A 10,868-nucleotide genomic window follows, 5' to 3' on the forward strand; every position below is an offset into this window, starting at 1 on the left:
ACATGCATATATATATATATATATATTAACATATATATTCATAAGACTACTAACACGTTCACATTTATCAACGGTGTACATCCAAATTTGTTATACTACACTAAGTTGCTGACTTTCGGAAAAAAAGGATATTAACACAGAAAATATGTTGAAAAACAGAAGAAAAAAAACAGTTTCAAAAATAAGTTAAACGGAGAAAAGAAAAAAGCAATGAATTTTTGATGGAATAAAATATATTATTTCAAAAATAGACATTTATTTCTTGTTTTCATAGTTTTGAAAATGTCATAGTGTGATTACTATTTAATAATATATATTATCTATTTCTAGATAAAACACCAAGAAAAAACAGTATCAGCAACAACAATAACGTCAACAATGACGATTAAGCTGATAGTATTATTATTATTATTATATTATTATTATATTATTATTATTATATTATTAACGATAATAATAATAATAATAATAACAAAAGTCTCGCATGTTGTTATTAGATTTCCGACATTTTAGAAATGATTGTTGTTATGTTAAGTGAGAAGAGAATATAAAAAGTGTGTCTATGTTTGTAAGTGTACGAATGACGCTTGTTACTAAAAGCAAACACTCACAATCAAACAGACGATGAATAATTGTTATCCTTTTTTTCTAAACGGAAACAATAATCACGTACATCTATACTAAAAACAATGAACTTCCATCGCAGACACGGCCAACACACACATACAGTCGTATACACTCACTTACACACACAACACATAGAACTATAAACACTCATATATACATTTGCCCTTTTTGTATTTCTCTCACACACTTATATTGCTATGTATGCAATCTCGCTCTCAATCACACTCGGACATACAAGCACACATACCGACATACACACACACATTTATACATAGATACACACACACATACATACATGAATACGTATATACATACGTACATACATACGTATATGCATAAATACATGCATATATACGCACATATACATACATACATATATACATATTTACATACATGCATATATACATATTTACATACATACATACATACATACATAAATACATACATACATATATAAATACATACATACGTACATACATACATACGTATATCCATCTATATCTATCTCCCAGTACTTACTCATATAATATTCACAATAGATATAAATATTTCGCAAGCATAAAGAAAATATTATTCTGGCGTAAAACGATTTAGCAGAGCGTTCCATAAACATGGATATATATCTTAGAGTAATAACATTGATGGATGAAGACAGCCAAGATAAAATGCGAACCAAAAGTAAATCTTGGCTATAAGTAATTTTTCTGAAAAAAGAAAAAAAACGATATTTATAGATTTATCTTTGAATATGAAATCGTGCTTCAAATGTCCTACGTTTAAAATAATAAGGTGATAACATTGCAATCATACTTAATATATGCGGTTGTCCGGAAAGTTCGTGCTGATTTTTAAAGGAAAGGAAAAGGTCAATAAATACTTGCCATTACATTTTTAATCAACCAAATATGAACCATTTTGTTGCACAATGCGTCTCCATCTTTCCTTTAACTTGAAAATACCCTCTTCCCAGAATTGAGGTGGTTTCATGGCAAACAATTCATCAAAGTATTTTTTTATGTCATCCAAGGAATTGAAATTTGTACCATTAAGACTATTCTGCAGAAACCTGAATAAGTGGAATTCCGAAGGAGTAATATCTGGTGAATATGGAGGGTGGGGTAACACATCGCAGCCAAGATGCAGCAACTTTTGTCTGGCTCCCAAATCATCAGGTGCCGAAAATGAACTTTCTTATCTTCCATTCAAAAAGAATTAACACAGGTTATAGGAAACATAAACCTTCTTCAACAAAATGATAGCTTAAACTGTGCTCAAAATGGAGGTGTAGTCAAATACTATTTTATGGATTCAACCATGTTCTAAAATACATCGAAAGGTAAGCTACTATAAATCGACACGAGCTTTCCGGACAACCCAATATAAACTCCGGTAATGCTGAATAGCGAGCCAGAATCATTGGAATATAGGGGAAATGTTTCTAAATACCTTAAACACTTTTCGGACTGCAAAAGAGTACATCCTCATTCATATGGCATTTTTCTGTTTGGGTTTACTGATACGTTTTGGGTCAATATGCATCTCCCTTCCTATCTTGATGTATCTTGCTTGTCACAGCGGCTGGTATTATATTTTAAATGTATGAATGCTACAAACGCAGGTTCATGTCCGGAGAAATATACGAATACATGTATGTATTTACTTCCTTATAATGAAGAGTTAATATTATATTTAATATATTTAATGCACACACACATATATACCCAATATCTGTTTTCGAATATATATTTATATTTCTGTCTTAAATACTATGAGTGAGTCAGAGTGTGCATATGTAAGTGTGCCTATATGTGTGGATGTATTTATAAATGTCTATATAAGCAATATCAATAATTATGTCAGTGTACGTGCATCTATCGACAAACATATGTACGTGTTTGTACACAACATTTAAGAATCAATAATGTTAATTTACTTCACTCGGATTGCAGAGAGAGGTCCGCTTTTAATTCTTCGGTCTATCATTAAAACCACATTAAATCTATTAATTAAGTGTCGACTTTTCACATTTTCAAAACTTGTAATCATGGACGTTTCATTTATCTTGCTTGTTTCATCTATATATTTATATATATATGCATATGCGTGTGTATTTACATACATACAGGCATATATATATATATATATATATATAGACATATACATTTACACACACACACACACACACACACACACATATATATATATATATGTTCAATTTTAGAGGTTCATTTTGTTGTTTTTACTTTGGGTGTTGTATAGCGAAAAATAAATATTATAGAGAATTGAATAGGTTTAATCACCAAGTTATAATTCAACACTCGTTCTAAGGAAATCACTAGTTATACAATCTGATCAGAGAGTTGGCTGAGTACTTTTGCTGAGGGCCATGTAAATAAATCTACCTGAGGTTTAGAAGATATATCTAGAGGGCTAATTTTATTTTGACCCTTTTCGCAATCAGATACACATCGTCTAATTAAGGATTTTTAATATTCGTCCAGGACATGCATTTCAGAAATTGATTTCGACGATAGAGTCGGTCTCAGCATAACATGAAAACAACGATAAACCAAATCATTTGGGATATAATAATTTTGTTGAATTTTTTTTACGTTCCATATAAGCAATGATGGTGATGGTGATTCAAAGATCCTCTAGACACAAATATTTTATGTATTTGTATATCGAGTTAAACGTAAGATATTTGAGTATGTTGCGAGGGAGATTTTTTATTAGAATTTCTTGCTGAGCGAGTGTGTCGATGCTTCTTTGTCAGGTCATCCAAAGCGTAAAGACTACCGCAACACCATATGCGGCGCTCCTCTGTGGAGTTGGGTTTGGTTTATAATTCTGGTCTATGTTTTGCTTTATGTTTCGTTCTTACAAACATAACTTATTTATCTAAAGAGGAACGAATGCTCCAACGTCAATTTTTATTTCTTCACCTCTTATTGTTATGTTATTGATTATAAATGCGAGAAAGACTAAGCATCTCCTAGCTTGATGATATTACTTTACTTGCGTTGAGATTGCCAGGAGGCAGACCAGCCATGATACAGCAAAATTATTGAAGCTCTGATAATCACATTACTATTTTAAGGCATACAGCTTATTCACAATTACGGATCATTTCGGTTTGAACGGCAGTTTTTTCTAGCGGTGTCATATGAAATTGTCACCCATAATTATGACTGTAAAATCGATCTATTGCATTTCAATCTCTTTTAGGGTTAGGGATGGGGGAAGGGTATCTTTTTTTTCTTCACAAATGTAACTAAACCCAATCTGTTTCTTAAACGAGTGACATATTCATACGGCACAGAATGCTTTTTAGCTCAATACACGTCACTGATTGGTTGAAATTGCAGAAATGGAAGAAAAAAAAACAACAAATATCTTACAAACTATAGAATTTTCTCAATAAAGCCAAGAGAAAAAGATGTTTTATAAACACATTCCACCAGTATACGAAGTTTAAAACTTTTTAGTTACCTACGATTTATGTTAAAAACTGCCGTTCAAACCGAAAAGATCCACAGTTACATTACTTAGAGTGTGATATATTTTATAAGAGAGAATTGCTTTCAGTCACAGTTGTCTCATATTCCCACTTGATCAAACGCATGCGCAGAGATTTCGTTTATCATTCGTTCACCTGCATTGCGAAGTAGACTTCAGGTATGGGCTCAGAAGTAAATTTCAGTAGGGAGTCAAAAGTGAACTCTAATACTTGATTCTTACTTTATTTTAAAATTTGGCACAGGAGTGGCTGTGTGGTAAGTAACTTGCTTACCAGCCACATGGTTCTGGGTTCAGTCCCACTGCGTGGCACCTTGGGCAAGTGTCTTCTAATATGGCCTCGGGCCGACCAAAGCATTGTGAGTGGATTTGGTAGACGGAAAATGAAAGAAACCCGTCGTATATATGTATGTGAGTGTATATGTTTGTGAGTCTGTGTTTGTCCCCCCAACATCACTTGACAACCTATGCTGGTATATTTACGTCCCTGTAACTTAGCGGCAAAAGAGACCGATAGAATAAGTACTAGGCTTACAAAGAATAAGTCCTGGAATCGATTTGCTCGACTAAAGGCGGTGCTCCAGCAAAAAGAGCAAAAAGGAGTAAAAGAGTAATTGCTCTGAAAGAATATAAAGTAACTTTAACGCCGGCAGGATTTGAGATTAGCATATTAGGATATGGAACAAATCTCGAAGCTCTAGTGATCAAGTGACTCATTGTGCTATCCTTGAGTTGGAAAATATATGTAATTAGTAGCTCTAATTTGAATTAATATAAAGGCCTTATATATTGGTTTAAGTTTTTGAGACTAGACCAGCAATTTCATGGAAGGGGTAAGTCGATTTCATCGGTCCCAGTGCTCTACTGGTATTTCTTTTATCGCGCCTAGAAGGGATGAAAAGTAGAGTCGAACTCGGAACGTAATAACGGACGAAATATCTATTTCTTTACTATCAAAGGGCTAAACACAGAGAGGACAAACAAGGACAGACAAACGGATTAAGTCGATTATATCGACCCTAGTGCGTAACTGGTACTTAATTTATCGACCCCGAAAGGATGAAAGGCAAAGTCGACCTCGGCAGAATTTGAACACAGAACGTAGCGGCAGACAAAATACGGCTACGCATTTCGCCCGGCGTGCTAATGTTTCTGCCAGCTCGCCGCCTTAAAATGGTTATATATTAAATGACAAAGAGAAGAATGGTTGTGTCCTTAATTTCTTTCTCGTGAGTGAATTGAATATTCGATTGTGAAAGGAATTTAGATCTAACTTTTCTGCTGCATTATGGTAATCATTGGAATTCCTTAGAAAGTTAATTTAAATACTACACACTGTTACAGCACTCCAGTTATTTCCTTCTGTTTTTTCCCTACATCCAGAGTCAAAGGAAAACAGACGGATACACTGTTTGCTCTCTGTCTAACCTGATCAATGATATATATATATAATTGTACGCTAGCTACATAGAATCGTATATACTTATATGCATATCTATCTAAAATACCTACCTACCTACCTACCTACCTACCTACCTACCTATCTATCTGTATGTATATCTATCTATCTATCTATCTATCTATCTATCTATCTATCTATCTATCTATCTATCTATCTATCTATATGTATGTCTATCTATCTATCTAGCTAGCTAGCTAGCTAGCTATATATGTATCTATTTACCTACCTACTGACCTATCTCTCTTTCTCTCTCTATCTGCCTGTCTCTCTCTCTCTCTATCTATTTATAATACTAGCGCTTCTTTGCCAATATGAAGAATGTTCTCATTATTATATCTTTTGTTCGGCTCCATAGAAATATACTGAATGCTCTATTGTAAACAGTTGCGTTTTCTTCGAATTATATAATTATCACGATTCTAGTCGCATGGGTAAAAAAAAAACATATTATTGCATATTTATGTTAGTATAATTGGTAGAATTAAATCTGATACATACATTTTGTTCCTATTATATCGAGCCAAAATAATCGTGGAATATTTCATTTCAGATTGTAGAAGCTAAAAATTAAAAATATTCTAAACAATTATTTCGAAACCGTGTCGTTTTCTCAAATTTGGTATTCTACGTTCAGAAAATATAGGTTAACTTCGTTATCGAGACTCTCTTCATTTTTAGTACACCAAACTGTCTCACCGACGCAATAAACACACAACACTATATTATGTCTCTATTGCAACCAAATATCTTTTGACAACTATTATTTATTTTCCTTTAAACGTGTCACTTAGTGCCATACTATATAATTTATAATTTGGATTTCGCTAATTTTCTCCGGAATTCAGCAACACCAAATTTTATTTCAGTAATCAGACGTCGTTAAACAAATTGTAATTACTTTAGAATTATATCAATTAGTCAAATTGGACAAAGAATGAATAAACAAATAAAGAAAAAACTGACACAGGTTCAACAGAATTAGAATTGATTGTGTGAAATATTTTATAGTTTGCTGTTGTTGATGTTTATCCTCAAGCTTGCTCTACTGGTGAAAGCTTATGACAAACGGCACTCCACTTGTGACTATCACTACCATTTATTTCCAGATGAAGTGAATCTAGCCCGATAGAATGTACTGAGTTTCATTTTTAAAGAAGGCTATATGTAATTTGAGGGAGATTTGGTTTACATTTCTAGCAGGTGAAGAAATCGTATAAAGTATCATATTAGGGCAAATTTTATTACGAAGGAAGAAAGCGAGATGAAAAAGGAAAAAGAGGAAACGGAAAGATTATAGTAGAAAGGAAATGAAAATAAAATTAAAGGAGAGTAAAAGGAAGAAAATGAAGAAAAGGAGGAGGGAAGGACGAGAAGGAAGAGCAAGAGAAACAAAAGGTGAAAAGGAAAAATAGGAGAGAATATATATAAAAATAAACGAAAAAGAAACAAAAAGGAAAGGAACAGGTGTTTGAATAACAGGGTTTGGAATAGCAGATGATGAAGTACGAGAAGAAATGAATGAACGGTAAAAAAATGAAAATAAGATAAAAGTTAAATTGGCAGAGGTGCTGAATTAGAGGGATGGAGAAAATAAAAAAAAAGTGCTATTCAAAATGTAGATTAAGGAAAACAAAAATAGGGATTAATGAAGATTGAGAGGTGCGAGAATAAAATATTGAATATTACCGGAGAAACAAGATAATTACATTTAGAGGAAACCATAAAAACTGAGGTACTGTTTTGGTGGAAATGTCACTGGTTCAATTGGAATAAAGTAATACAAGATAATATTAAAATAGTATAAAACAAGAGCTCTAAGAGAGCGCAAACCTCCACCAAGGCAAAACCAATGATTAGCCAGAGATGATTTTTGAAATGAGAATATCTGAAATAAACTCAACTGTTCTCACAAACTCGGTTCATTTACTTTTATGAAAAAAAAAAAAAAAGGATTGTTTTCTCTCAAAATTATATTTTGAGTATTGCAATGGGTTGGATGAATTTACTGTGTTTACTTTTCGACCAGCTGTTTGAACCTGAATAAAATGGAAAGTAATCAATGATTTCAAACTTTGGCTGTAAAGCAGGCATTTTCGGGTCTGGGAGGTAAGTTGATTACATCAACCCCAGTGCTCAAATGGTGCTTACTTTATCGATCCTGATAGGATGAAAAGCAAAGTCAACCTCTGCGGCATTTGAACTCAGTAAGAAAGAAGGATGAAATGCTGTTAAACATTTTGCTCAGCGCGCTAACGGTTTTGCGAGCTAGACACCTTAAAATGGAAATTAATTATTAATTGTAAGTTTTATACAGTACATTAAACACAGTCTACTAAACCGAATGCAATAATTGAATTGTTTTTATTTATCAACTTGATGAAATCTGATTCAACTTGTTAATAGTTACGATGAAGTGTTTGGGCCAGCCATACAAGGATTCTTCTATCCACAACCCTCAACTTTTAGGTACCAATAACACGATGAAATATATTGTTCACCATCTGTAAGGTACGGTTGACGTAACTGATCCTTCTTATGATTATTTCTGTAGCTGATTGCTGAAAGATTCCTTTTACCTGTTATATCAAAGTCTCGTACGCCATGATGAATATTTCCGTATTAAAAATCCATTTTGAAAAAGAATTTTCTCAGGAAGTAAACGAGTTGTGAAATAATTGTGCCAAAAACTATGAGTAAACTGAACAAGAAAACAGCACACAAACCACGTATATTGGGAAAAATATGCCGGCAAGCAGACTGACACAGACATCACGGAAGGAATTTCATATCTCTCAGACTAATTTGTTTTGCAATATATAATTACACGCAAGAAAATTGTTATTGGCTTTTAATTATTTTAGGTGAAGCGAAAATTTTAGCTACATTCAATTCTTTGTACAGATAAACAAATAAAATTAAAGGAAGAGCACGTGCACAGACTTAGCCACGTGCGTAAGAACTCCGTTTAGCAATTATCAGATTTCAAGTTCGAATTAAGTGCATAGCACATTCTGCAAATAATCTCACGTTGCAGAAGTGCGATAACTAATGTGTTGTGATTGGACTTTGTTAGGCGGAAACTAGTCGTGTACACATACAGACATAGACACACACACTCATGCGTAAGAGAGCTTTTCGAAGCAGCCCGTCTCAGTGTGATACATCCACGTATATATATATATATGCTTATCTGTAGCTTTGCATGTATGTATATGATATTTATAAACTTAAATTAGTTAAACTAGAGATCTCTGTGAAACACTAAACATGCACTCACAGACACACACACATCACCATAATCATTCACAAAACGCACAGATTGCTAATAAATATTGAGCCAACACACTTCAGGAAGTGCTGTGCATTCATCAGAGGACAATTGTCTTTACTTCCTTCTCTCTCGAAGAGTCATTCATACAATTGTTATTTAAACAAAGCAAAGTTAGAATTTAATTTTATGCATTTGTGCATCTACATGGGTGTGCGTGATTATGTGTAAGTGAGTAAACGTGTGCGTATATCGTTGTCTTCACTAATATAAACCTGTACCAATCTGTCCCCCCTTAAGCCAGACTTGTAACTTAAGCCTTAGATGAATTCAAACCCTTGCCCTCTGTAATCGCATTATTGGCCTAAACCCCAAATCACGTGGTTGTGAAGCGTACTTTGTAACCTCGCACTTATGTTTGCTATTATGTTACATAAGAGATGAACAGAAAATTCACGACGCTCAGATGAACTGGTATACGTATATATATATATTTATACGTGTATCTTGTTTTGTTTAAATCGTAAAAACAAATTCCGTAATTGCTATTGTTTCATTCTTGCTAATTTCATTCACAAGATAGATATTTTTTTGTGTGTGTTGTAGTAATTTAATTCACGTGTTATTTTAGAACGAATTTGGAAGTCGATAAAAATAATCAATAGTTGTCACTTCCCGTATTTTTCAATCATTTATACTATAATGTCAGTTCATCTTTTTTTTAGTTTTTCAAAAGTTATTCTATTTTGCAGACGAAAACGTGGACAATAATTGTATTTGTCATATGATGTTGTAGTGTCATCATCAAAATTGATATTGACTTAATGTCTCTGGGTCCATTTAAAAGTGATTGTTTTAAAATATTTCTTAACCCTCGAAATAAAAGAAAAATGGCTATTTTTATTGAATAGTCTCTGCTTACAGTGTCATTTTGAGAATACCAGCAGTTATTTTTACAGCAAAGCAAAATGAACATTGTGATAGCAACGGGAGTGTCGAAAAATCTGGTACAACACTATGAGCATAAAATGGTGCATATCACTCAGAAATGCTTTTTCTAACGTATTTTTACTGTAAACTGACCAAGCATTTAGAGAGCAAAGAGCCTTGTTGAAAAACCCGACACTATATTATGAGAATAATCTGTGGGTATAATTGAGATTTAGTTTCTTCAAGACTTTTCGAGAAATCATTTGTAAGTTACAGAAAAAATACTTGCTTGGCAAGTCTTTTGCTCAAAGATGGTGGGCTGAATCTAAAGCGATTGCACCGTGGAAGACATTCGGAAACATGCAGATACAGTCAACTTAGCTTAAAAATTTGTTATATCATGTCACAATTTGGCCAAAATTTGAAATTAATATAGTGTCAAGATTAATATGGTGTCAGATCTGATCCCTGACAAAAAAATGCTGCTGTAAAATCTTTTGTTGGTGAAGTTATATTGCAGTTTCAAGCGACGAAATAAATGTTTAAGTGAAGTTAACTATTTCTGTGTGTCGGTAGATGGTTAACTTATGTCGTCCACGCTGTTATCCCGTATCTAATTTTTGTTCTAATATTTTGTGGTGAATTTGCCACATGGAGATTTTAACCTAGGCAAGTCACCATTTTATGGTTAACGTCTAATACTCACAAAATGATATCCAGCATCCTTCTGATCTAATAAGTAATAAACGAAATTTATAAAAGATAAACCATTTATATTGGAATGAATCTCAATATTCTAATATTTTATGTTATATTTTATATTCAGACTATATATTATGACTATATAATATTTTCGATGTATATATATATATATACATGTTAAATGGTCACTGAAAATGTAAGTCTCTATAGGTGGTTATTAAAATAGAATATTTTTTATTGATCGTAATGTACTTAGATTATGCAACGAGTATAATAAAGTGTCTGATGTTACCGATTTCCTTATAAGTAAACTAGTCGATTTCCCCGATCTCAAAATGATCAGAAGCCGAAATTGGAATT

Source organism: Octopus sinensis, linkage group LG9 (genome assembly GCF_006345805.1).
Source record: "Octopus sinensis linkage group LG9, ASM634580v1, whole genome shotgun sequence".
NCBI lineage: Eukaryota > Metazoa > Mollusca > Cephalopoda > Octopoda > Octopodidae > Octopus > Octopus sinensis.